Genomic DNA, 13262 nt, shown 5'->3' with positions numbered 1-13262 from the left:
CTCGACGCAGACGCGCTCGCCGCCCTCACATCGGCGCCGAAAGAGAAGCGGTCTACTCTGCCGAAAGCACTACAGCTGCTGGCCGGGGTCTATGGACCTTCAGCGGAATGCAGAGAGCGGTTCTACGAGCGCAAGCGGGGTGAGAAGGAGTCGCCCCTGGCATACAGGACGAGCCTCCTAGCGCTGGCTAAGACGGCTTTTCCCCGTATGGACGACGATGGCGTGGACGCGATGGTCACGGAGAAAATACTCCTCCTGGCAGACGACCTGGACATCGCTGTCGTCGCACAGGAGGACGCCGAGATGACCTCTCTTCAGGCGGCGCGCCTCCTTCACGCCAACCTTCTGTCCCTGCGGCGGAAAGCCAGCAGGGCATCGGCAGGGCGTGCGGTGGCTGCAGCCACCCTTCCGACGGAGGAGCTCTTCGCCGTCGACCATCGACGGCAACAGGCGCAAGAAGTACGGTCGGCCCGGGACGGGTCAAGCCGTTTCAACCGCCCGTCGTCTCCACCGGGGCTCCCGCGGTGTTTCAACTGCGGCGTCCGGGGCCACGTCGCCTCGGGGTGCCGCTCTCCTCGACAGCGCGGGACGACGGCTCGGCGGGACGCCGGGCCTCCTCCTCCCAAGCTCCAGCAACATGACCCGGCGAGTCGCGGCACCACACATGTTTGGCCAAAGCACCTACCCGTTGCACGCTCTCGCACCACAACAAACGGGGGGCCGATGTCGCGTTGCGTGGGGCCAACGCGGATCACTGCGGGGACTCAAATCGAGCCCAAACAGTGGTCCGTGTTGGCCCATCGCGTGGTAGCCGCGTCGTCAGGGTCGTCGGCCGTAGTCGGACACATTGACGGGGTAGAAGTACGCATCTTGGTCGATACGGGGGCATCGGCGACAATCATTTCGGAATTAATTTACAATATTCTGCCCGTACAAAGCCGGCCTTTACTGCCGGTTAACGTCCCATTCTATGCCGCTAACGGGGGCTCTCTCGGCATCATGGGACAGATTCGAGCGCAAATTTCTATTGGGGACATCAAATTGTCGGGGCCGATTTTCGTTTCCTCCTCGCTGGCGGTTCCGTGCCTGCTGGGGACGGATTTCTTAGGTAAAATGCCCATTCGTATTTTGATCGACCAAGGATGCATTGAGCTTCCATCGGGGCGGCGCATGGCGTTCCTGCCATCCCCTGCGGCGGCTCGGTCGGCGTTCGCGACGGTACCGGCGTTCGTCGTTGAAACTGTTCGTGTGCCGCCGGGAGCTCAAATGCTAGTGCCTCTCAAACTTCGTAAGCCCTTCGCTAAGGGCATAGGGGATCAGGGTGTTTTGCTGGGACCGTCTAGGGCCGGGGTTAATGGGCCTCATTTGATTCCGGCCCAGACCGTCGTAAGAGGGGACGGGGACCCTTTCATCGCGGTCCTAAATGTGGGATCGCAGACGGTGGTGGTTCCTCAAGGGACGGTGCTCGCTCACGCGACGCCAGTGCCCTGCGAGGAACCTGTCGCGAACCACGTTGGCACTGCTTCCCGGATGCTCCCACATTCGGACAGCGATGAAGGGTGGATCGACGCGCTTTGTGCGGGATCGACGGACCTGACAAATTCAGAGCGCCAACAGCTTAGAACGCTACTGAGGGAATTTTCCGACGTTTTCAGTCGTGATAAATATGATTTGGGTTGCACTCACCTGCTGCGTCACCATATTGACACGGGTGACAGCGCGCCAATTCGCCAAAATCCGTTTCGGTTAAGTCCCGCCGAAAAGGACCATGTCAAATCGGCTGTTGATGACATGTTAGCCGCCGACATCATTTCTCCCTCCACCAGCCCGTGGGGAGCGCCGATCGTCCTGGTTAAAAAGCAGGACGGCTCGTTGCGGTTTTGCGTGGATTTTCGGCGCCTTAATAAAATTTCGGTTGCCGACGCATACCCGCTCCCACGGATGGACGAATCGCTGGACGCTTTGGCGGGAGCGCGATTCTTCTCCACACTAGATTTACTTTCGGGATTCTGGCAGCTTCCTCTGGACGATGATTCTAAACCTAAAACTGCTTTCCGTACACCGCACGGCCTGTTCCAATTCAACCGGTTGCCGATGGGCTTACACTCAGCGCCGGCAACTTTCCAGCGATTGATGGAATTGGTTTTGGCTGGATTGCAATGGGAATCGTGCCTGATTTATTTGGATGACGTTATTGTCTTTGGTAAAACTTTTGATGAACATCTCCAGAGGTTGCGGGCGGTTTTCCTAAAGATGCGGGCTGCTAATTTGAAATTTAAGCCCCAAAAATGCCATTTGTTACGCGAGTCGGTGCGTTATTTAGGGCACATCGTAGGGCGCTCGGGTATTGCTACCGATCCCGCCAAAACGCAGTGTGTCAGCTCCTGGCCGACTCCCACCTCGGTGGGAGAGGTCAGGAGTTTTATTGGCTTCGCATCATATTACCGACGCTTCGTCGCTAATTTTGCAACAATTGCCAAACCCCTACACGCGTTAACTTCTAAAGGGGTTCGGTTCCACTGGGGTCAGGATGAGGAAGCTGCTTTCTGCTCCCTTCGGGACGCGCTGGTGAAGGCTCCTCCCTTGATTTACCCAGATTTTTCGAGGCCGTTTTTGCTCGACACCGACGCGAGCAACACGGGTATTGGAGGCGTGCTTTCCCAGGTGGTTGACGGCGTGGAACGGGTGGTCGCGTACGGCAGTCGGGTGTTGTCTCCAACGGAGCAAAGATATTGTGTCACCCGTAGGGAACTGTTGGCAATTGTCTATTTCATCCAACAGTATCGCCCATATCTGTACGGTCGGCATTTCACCGTCCGCACAGATCATGCGGCACTGCAGTACGCCCTGAAGGTTCAACAGCCATCGGGACAATTGTCCCGATGGCTGGAGGTCCTCCAGGATTTCAGTTTTGAAACCACTTATCGTAAGGGCGTTCGCCACACCAACGCTGACGCTCTGTCACGGATGCCAACCGCCTCCGAATGCGCATGTCTCCTGGGGTCGGGGCGTTGCAAGCCAGTGGGGGACGTGATGGTTCCGGTCCTGGCGGCGGCCGCCGACGATGAAACGGTAGTCCCCATTGATATCGCCGAACAGGGGAGAGATTCCCTGCTTGGATTGCCCGTTGATGAATGGGGGCGCCTCCAGTTGGAGGATGCCTCCCTCCTCGCGTTGCGTCGTCGCGCCGGGGAGAGGGGGCGTGTGACGGGTCATGCCGACGCATGGGAAACCCATGCGGGCTTGCTTATGCATTGGGACGGGAAATCCCAGCGTCACCGGCTGGTGGTCCCTTCTGGCCTACGAGGTAAGGTGGTGTGGGCTGCTCATGAGCGCCTCCTCCACCTAGGTACCCAGAAAACACTCGCCTTGCTTCAGCTGAATTTTTTTTGGCCGGGTATGACAAGGGATGTCGCTGATCTGTTGGCGGCATGCCCTCAGTGTGCGCAGCGCAAACCACCGGCACGGGAGTCGAACCCGCCCTTACAATCCATCCAGGTCTCCAGAATAAATGAACTGGTCGCACTGGATATTCTGGGGCCATTCCCCGCCACCTCCAGGGGAAATAAATATTTGCTTACTGGGGTCGAATATTTTACGCGCTGGCCTATGGCCTGGCCCCTGGCGAATCAGTCGGCAGCAGCCATCGTCGACGCCTTTGTCCAAGGTTATGTCATGGACAAAGGTGCCCCGGAGCGGTTGTTGACCGACCAGGGTAGAAATTTTTCGGGGAAACTCCTAAAACAAGTCTGTGATCTCCTGGGAACGAAAAAAATTCGAACCTCCCCCTATCACCCGCAAACGGACGGGATGGTCGAGCGTCTGCATCGCACCATCACGTCTATGTTGTCGCAGCAAGTTTCGGACTCACAGGCTGATTGGGACTTACAAATTCAAGGGGTTCTAGCGGCATACAGATTGGCTCCCCATGCTGCGACGGGGTTTTCACCTTTCTTTCTTATGTATGGCCGCGAACCCGACCCACCTGTTCGGGCACAGTTGCAGATCCCCGTGCCGCTGGGCAAATCTAAATTGGACGATCACGTTAAATTTAACCTTGACAAACTGACTGAGGCGCGGGATGCGGCGAGGCTAAATTCTGACAGGCGTCAGAAGGCGAACGAGCGCCTCAGACTGGCTCGCGCGCACGTGCTGCAGTGGAAGCCGGGGGACAGGGCATGGCTGCACTGTCCCCAGGTACCACTCGCGACCTCCTCTAAACTCGTACGCCCGTGGCGGGGCCCCGTCGAGGTTATTGAGGTTTTGAGGCCTCAGTGCGTTCGAATCCAATGGGGGAGGCGCCGGTGGTTTGTACACCCCTCTAGGCTGAAGCCGTTTGTTGCGGTGCGGGGGCCCACGCCACGCACGCGAGGCCAAGCATGTGGGGGGTCGACCGACTCGGAGGGTCCGTCGCTGCTCTCGCCTGATGTGTTGCCGGCTGTCCCACCCACAGGTGCACCGGGAATGACGGGCTCACGCCCTGGAACCCCCACAGGTGATGCCGACAGTCGCGCGACTTCAATCGCGACCTCACCTCGCATGGGACAGCCGCCACCGGATGGTCCGCCGTCCGGGGTTGCCCCGTGTGACGGGCCTGCGGCAAGGACGCGCGCTAAAATGCGCAGACTCTTATAATATACAGCAGGAAGAAAAAGAAAAAAAATTTATTTTCCTTCACGTGTCATGGTTACTGTATGCTGCGTCGGTGGTGTGCTCCTTGCACACTGAGTGTGTTGTGTTGTGTGGGCGCGGTGTGTGTGTTGTGGGTGCGTTGTGTGTCGTGGGTGTGCTGTGTGTGATGGGGGAGTTCCTGGCTAGTTGTACATACGTGCTTACGGATTTCGTATTTATGCGGGGGGGGGGTGCGTCGGACATTCCCTTCGGGGGTATGGTTGTTGTTCTTGTTGTTGTTCTTCTATTTGCATTTTGTTGAAAAAAATGAGGCACACACGGGGTCGAGGGGTAATTGTTCCTTTATTTGGAATTGTTGCAGCCGGGACGGCTGCGAGCTGTAATGGGGGGGGTGATGTAGGGCTGTTACGGGAGGGCTGTAAGTGCATACGATCCAATGGGTAACAAACACAGTGGGCGGAGTTACGGGAGTACACGGGGGGGGTGCCCGCAGCGACGTCCGCATGAGGCAGCCTGGGGGGTTGTGATCCTGTTGGGGGGTATAAAGGGGGAGGACAAAGAGAGCTCGGGGCTCAGTCTGGGAACGAAGGAGGAAGAGTGAAGATCCTCTAGCTAGAGCCCTGGACTCCCCTCGACGCCGCCCTTGTCAGGGCTGCAGAGGAGCGAGCCAGAGGCGTGGTTCCGTGAACCAGGGTTAGACCCTGGGACTCCGGAGACCGTAGCCCGACTCACCAGTGTCGGGCCAGTTAGCCTCCCCTAGCTCGTTAGAGGAGGACTTGGGGATAGGTGAGATTAGCTAGGGGGTATCCCCAGTTATCCGGGTGAGGGGGCCGCTACCCCCTCTAGTGTTGTCCTGTACCGATAAGCTGAAAATAAATATACGTGTGCCTCAACCTGGGTGTCCAGCGTCTTCACCGGTACTTCACATATATTACATGTGAATTTTATGTCCTTAGTTCCTTCCAAAGCTGAAGCTTTCACTGTTCTGTCTCCTCTGGTAATGCATCAATCCCGAGAAGATGCATCGATTGTTGATGGATTATTTCGCCCACGATAATATCTGCAACACTCAGTACCTGTCGCGACACGCGGCCCACTGGCGCAGACATGCGGCAGTTGTGTACAAACACACAAACCATCAATAGGACGCGAGGGTACACACGGAAGTAATTTTAATCTCCGATTTGGTCGTTCACCCGAAACGTTAGAATTATTTGAATTTTTAGAAATTTAGTAATGAGGAAATTCATCATTCATAACCACACCTCTCCATTACAGTATACCGACCATTCACTGTAATACTGTAGCGCAGTGATTAACACATACCAAATATATATATACATCATAATGTATTTAATTTTACTTTTAGAACATTCTACAATTTTCAATTTTATGAATATTCTTTACTTTTGTAAAAATACGCACGTGTGTTTAAGTATATAATTCTTACAGTCGAATGTTATAGTGTACGTATATATATACAAACACAAATACTGTACACAGATTCCCAGTTTAGCCTCATAACAAACTGTTGGAACGCGTGCTGTTAGCGGGTAGCACCGATGAAGGCCGATACGGCACACGGGGTAGGTGGTCAGCACCACGACCGGCCACCTTTGTCTCCCTATCGGCGATGTTTACACACCGCACGAGGTACTCATTTCAAGCTGAGTAGACCTTGGGAAGGCTCATGACCGGTTTAAACATGCGCCAGTATTGTTGATGGTGAGCGGGAATCGAACTTGGGTGCCCGGGTCCAGAGCGCAGCGTGGTAACCACCGCGCCAGCGCTCCACCCAAACACACCGCACCGTACACACCGCACCGCACACACCGCACCGTACACACCGCACCGCACACACCGCACACACCGCACCGTACACACCGCATCGTACACACCGCACCGTACACACCGCACCGCACACACCGCACCGCACACACAGCACCGTACACACAAGCGCGTGGATACGTGGCAGTGGCGCACAACCACAATTAACAAAACACTCAACACACCTGTCAACAACACTGCTCATGTGCTATGCAAAAGGGCTATTGCCCGAAACGTCGTAGATTCAATTTTTTCTTTTAAGGCGTTATTATAGACGAATGACGTCACAACTACGCAAAGCAGTCTGGGTATTTCAAAGGTGGCAGCAATGTGTGTATGTTGAACTTCTTTCGCACCGTACGTTGCCAACCGTGCTGATCTGAGGTGCGGGGGAAGGACAACACACTATGCATGCACCTGGATGCAGCAGCATGGGAGGATGTGATGGTGTAAATCACACAATGCATCTCTACATACACCCATCGTTACTACATGGCAACTATGGCTTTGCAATGATGATGATGAAAATCACAAGGCGTACTATTATCAAAGAAACATGGAGAGCCGCATGCTTGGAATAACACTGAGAGACAGGGGGGCACGTGGATGAGAGAACGCACGGAGTTTAGAGGCGTCATCATATTGACTCGTCGTGTTGGCGATTTGACTTGAGCAGGGCACCTCGATCGAAGGAAGAAGTCGGTGGTAGAGACCAAGGACGGAGTGGCAGCCAAGGGAGAGATCAGGCCCGAGAAGAGTACCACGGCCGAGGTGGGCTCGCAGGAGAGTGAGAGAGATGGGGAGGCCTTCATTCAGCAGTGGAGGGATCATGGCTGATGATAATGGCGACGTTTGCATGTAGGTGCATGCATGTACACGCAATATGATGATGATGCTTACGATAGTGTCTGTGTGTGTGTCTCTGTTTGGCCCACACCTCCCTCACTTCTGCAAATTGGAGGCTGATGTCTCCCATCAGCGGTGACCCACGCGCCTCCGCCCCCCGCCCACCTCAGGCCCCCCAGCCCCGCCCCCACCTTCATCCCAGCCCCGCCCCCCCCGCCTTCCCGCTAGCCCCACCGATCGCTCCACCCGCCCCTCCCAGCAGAGCGCGAGCCGATTGATGAAGGCGGACTGCAGTGCATGACGTCATGCGGCACGAGGGCTGACACGTCGTCACGTGTGGGGGGAACGTCTCACACACACAGACACACACACAGACACGTCTCTCATACACATAGACACACACACACAGACACGTCTCACCCACACACACACAGACACGTCTCTCATACACATAGACACACACACACAGGCACACACAGACACAGTCTCTCTCTCTCTCACACACACACACGTCTCTCATACACATAGACGCACACACACAGGCACACACAGACACAGTCTCTCTCACACACACACACACACGTCTCTCATACACATAGACGCACACACACAGGCACACACAGACACAGTCTCTCTCTCTCACACACACACACACGTCTCTCATACACATAGACGCACACACACAGGCACACACAGACAAAGTCTCTCTCTCTCACACACACACACAGACACGTCTCTCATACACATAGACACACACACACAGGCACACACAGACAAAGTCTCTCTCTCTCACACACACACACGTCTCTCATACACATAGACGCACACACACACACACAGACACGTCTCTCATACACATAGACACACACACACAGGCACACACAGACAAAGTCTCTCTCTCTCACACACACACACAGACACGTCTCTCATACACATAGACACACACACAGGCACACACAGACACAGTCTCTCTCTCTCACACACACACACACGTCTCTCATACACATAGACGCACACACACATGCACACACAGACAAAGTATCTCTCTCACACACACACACAGACACGTCTCTCATACACATAGACACACACACAGGCACACACAGACAAAGTCTCTCTCTTCATAATCAACGATTTTTGGGTTTAGATCGCGTTATTTATAAATGTGTCGTAACCCTCCACCACCCGACACGGCCAATCAGTAAAAAAGTGTCACGTTGACAAAAGACAAATAGTTCACTGCTTTAGCCCACCGGTGTGTTGAAGCGTGAAACCACAACATTTACAATTTGAGTACGACGTTTCGCTGGTAATTGCATCCAGCATCATCGGGCAATTCGCCAGAATGGCCGTGTCGGGTGGTGGAGGGTTACGACACATTTATAAATAACGCGATCTAAACCCAAAAATCGTTGATTATGAATAATATTGGTCGCGAAAGCCTACGTGTTAAACTGAAAGTCTCTCTCTCTCACACACACACACGTCTCTCATACACATAGACGCACACACACACAGACACGTCTCTCATACACATAGACACACACGCACAGGCACACACAGACACAGTCTTTCTCTCACACACACACACACACGTCTCACCCACACACACACAGACACGTCTCTCATACACATAGACACACACGCACAGGCACACACAGACACAGTCTCTCTCTCACACACACACACGTCTTTCTCTCACACACACACACAGACACGTCTCACACACACAGACACGTCTCACACACACAGACACGTCTCTCTCTTACACACACACACACACAGACACACGCACAGACACGTCTCTCATACACATAGACACACACACAGGCACACACAGACACAGTCTCTCTCTCACACACACACACGTCTCTCTCACACACACACACACAGACACGTCTCACACACACAGACACGTCTCACACACACAGACACGTCTCTCTCTTACACATACACACATACAGGCACACACAGACACAGTCTCTCTCTCACACACACAGACACGACTCACACACACAGACACACACACAGACACGTCTCTCATACACATAGACACACACAGGCACACACAGACACAGTCTCTCTCTCTCACACACACGTCTCACACACACAGACACACACAGACACAGTCTCTCTCGCACACACACAGACACGTCTCTCTCACGCACACACAGACACGTCTGAGAATCCGGATTTGTGGGTGGAGGAGCGGCCCAGACGGCCTCGCCCCGCCGAGTTCACACCCCCAGGCCGCGCGTGCTGACGCCGGCAGCACTCGAGAGATCTCACAACAAAACAATATCCGACGGAAATCACAAGAAAGAAAGAAACACTCAACACATTTGTCAATAACAGGGTGGCCTTCAGAGGGTACACATATATACAGGGTGGCCCAAAATTCAGGACACATCGGATTATTTCATTTCACCACTCACATTTAACACATTTTAATTATTTATTATTTAAGTTCCTATTTTATTTATTGTCCTTACGAATATATATGTTTCTACTTTTTTAGATGACATTTAAAAATGGAATGAAAATCAACGAAATACAAATGAGTTCAATTTTTTTACATGTATGCTAAATAAGGCAGCTGGAATCGTTTTAATTGATAAAGTCTCAAATTTATTTAAAAAAATAATTCATGCATGCATTCATCTGAATGCAAGTCAGATTGAATATTTGTTAAAGAGATCAAATAACCCTATGTTATATTTTACATAAATAGAACAACCCCGTGTATCCTGACATCTGGGCCACCCTGTATAACAGGCGACGTTTCGGGAAATGCACCTTCGTTAGCATAAAAAACGAAGAGCTGTTGTGAATCGAGACCGTTTTTCTCTAAAGGGTAACTGTGTATATGGACACGCGTGTGTAGGTGTGCGCGCGTGTGTGTGTGATACCCTAACAGTCCGTTAAAGGCTACGCGAGGGGTCTCTGCCACGAGCGATACGCAAGCCGGGCCTTCTTCCCGTTCACCAACCCGCACGGACCAGGGCGGTGAAGTATTGCCAACATCCCCCAAATGACCGCCACGGCGCGGGGAGGCGGATTGGCAAGGCTGTGGATTATTATTATATTAATGGTGTTGCCTATAATGTTGAAAATACTTTATTAGGTGTGGCATCAGTTTTATAATCAGAAGCCGAACAGCTGACCGTGTTTATAGCGACAGTGAGATAACATTTCAAGCTATAAATCCTGCATTACAATCATATTTGTTGTTTTACTGCGGCAAAGCTGTGCGTGTGTATATGGAGTAGCGCTGAGCGCGCTGTACTACGAGTTGGATCCTCGTTCCCGACCATCATCACCGCTGATGATTATCTGAACCGGTCCTGGCCTCCCTAGTTCAACTCAGTCTCAAATGAGTACCTTGTGCGATGTTTAAACATACCCTCTCGTGTATGTATGTACGTTGAGATTTAGAAGTGCATAGCTCCAGTGTCTTCATAATATCGGAAGGAAGAGCGTTCCAGACGGCCGCAGAAGCGCATCTGAAAGCGCCACGCGATGCGGCGACCGTCTTTGCTCGATGGCGAGCAGCCACTACGATGCCCGGAGTTCGCGTGATGGCTCAAGCTCCTTGACGACATCAGCGAGGTGTCGTGGTTCATTTGTGGCAAGCACTTTGTGTGTAATGAGTGCGACCTCATAAAGTATTCGTTATAGGGTCGGGTGCCGTGCTGTGCCGACCTTAAAAGGTCTCCACTAGCAGCACTTGCCCCAACAGTCTGTGCGGACTATACGGGGGATCTCTGTCTTTGTATGACTCATATTGCAGAATATACTGTACAGACAAATGTCAGCGGAATGAGCTACATATAATGAAATAATGCTGCTACGTTATCACAATTAGGAGCGACACATTTTAACATTTGTTTCACAAGCCTAACTCTGCCGATCAGACACAGATGGTCGAAACCTTCTTGAATAAATGCCGCTGGATAATATCGATGTGGCGAGTCGATGGATTAAAGTAATATTCGTGTTTGTATGTGGAGACAGAATTGGGCTCTTCACACAAACATTTGTCCATGATACACAATGCGATATGTTCTCAGTGTTGGTGTATTTCTGAATTCATGTTGTTTTGTCAACACTGTATACAAAAATCCTAACGTTCTCTTCCAGATGGAACCTGTGCGCTCGTAGCTAATGTTCAACACGCCACCCTTGCAAAATTAAAATAGCAATACATTATTGTATCAGACATTTGTCTTGAAATCTCTCTGCTCATGATATTCTCTGCCCACGCGTCCATTGTGTAGATATGTATATACATTAAAAAAAAAAGTACATTACGTTTATTTAATCACGTGTACACGTATTCGTTACCTACACGATGCTATCACATACACACACTGACATTCGAAAGCTTATGTTACAATGCTTTGCTACATGTACCAATTTTAATTTTCAAGACCATCTCTATGGTATTATATATATGTCTCTATAACCAGATTACTCATTTGGGATTACATACAGCAGCAGAAACCATCGCCCGCTACTGGCAGACTAATGTCCGCTTGCAGACCAGGTGCTGAGTGACTGCTGCCGCTGGGGGTGCCCTTTCAAATGTGCTGAGATGATGAGATGATGAGATGATGAGACGGTGAGATGATGAGATGATGAGATGATGAGATGATGAGATGATGAGACGGTGATATGTAAGTCGCTTATCGCGCGAGGCGCTTATCGCGAGAGCGAGTGGTAGATTAGCGGGGCGCATGGTGGAACGTGACGATGTCATCGGATGAAGCAGCTGCAGTTGTGTACGCAGTGTAGCCCGGGGCTCAACGCAGGGCGTGTCTTGTTTATAATGAAGCATGCCAAACGATCTCAAAGGCGATTCATCGTTTGTCTCAAATGAAATATATTGATGAATGGAAATGTGCTCACTTACCCCGGAGAGCCACGCTGAACTCCACCATGGCTCTTTCAAGATGGCCCAGCTGCTATATTGGGTTCTTATTTTAAAATGTGCTCAGCCAATTAATGATGAGTTGTCTTCATTATACACGTGGGAGGAACCGGGGTACCCAGGGAAAATGCACTCGCGCGAGGGAGCAACGCTCTATCCCCGTGCAGATGGAAACAGATGGAACATTGTCCACTTACTGTACCGCCTTCGCCTGGCCAGCCAGGGTCGGGCTCTTCCTCGACGCACACAAGAAGCGCGTTCCACACAATCTGTGTGTGGTCCACCAACCCTCGCTGCTGCTTCCACAGCGTTGGGTTACAGGCCGCGTGCGTAGCTACCACTGCGCGACTCACACATATATATTATTAACACTGTATATATTAACATACGATATATTCACATTTTCATATATGCATACGGTATATAAATTGTGATTATTATGATTGTAGTGATTCTTTTTTGGGTGTAAATGAATCACCCCCAACCCGAGATTATATTAAGTAGCGATATTCAGTGTCGCGAATAGATGCAACATTTATTTACTTTTGCTAGATATTGTGGTGAATATAGCGGCCTCTAGCGTCTGTAAAGGCCCGCGTGAATCCGTAATTTGCAACATATAAGCCCACGTAATCGATACAAACGCAACACATTCGTGAATGACACTGCGGCCTTAAAAGGAACAATATGAAGAGTCGGCAACGTTTCGGGGGCTGGCGCTTCTTCATTGCGCAGAGGCGCCAGCGGAGACCGGCAACTCGCGCTGACGACTCGGGCGCCTCGTGAGGAGCGCACACGGAGACTTGCACGCATCTTCTCACGCGCACACGCGCACGCACTCGGTATAGCTATGTACGTGGAAACGCGTATTTTCATTGTATATATACACACGTGTGTATTGTATATATATATGTGTGTATATGACTATTCACTTATTTTTATTTGAAGGCACACTCAACAATATTGCTCTTTTTTCAGAAGCGACCTGATCACAGATGATAAGCTCAACGAAGCGGCTTATCGCCAT

Source organism: Lampetra fluviatilis, chromosome 2, assembly GCF_964198595.1.
Source record: "Lampetra fluviatilis chromosome 2, kcLamFluv1.1, whole genome shotgun sequence".
Taxonomy (NCBI): Eukaryota; Metazoa; Chordata; class Hyperoartia; order Petromyzontiformes; family Petromyzontidae; genus Lampetra; species Lampetra fluviatilis.
The sequence above is the reverse complement of the archived record's forward strand: the minus strand, read 5'-3'. Positions refer to the sequence as shown.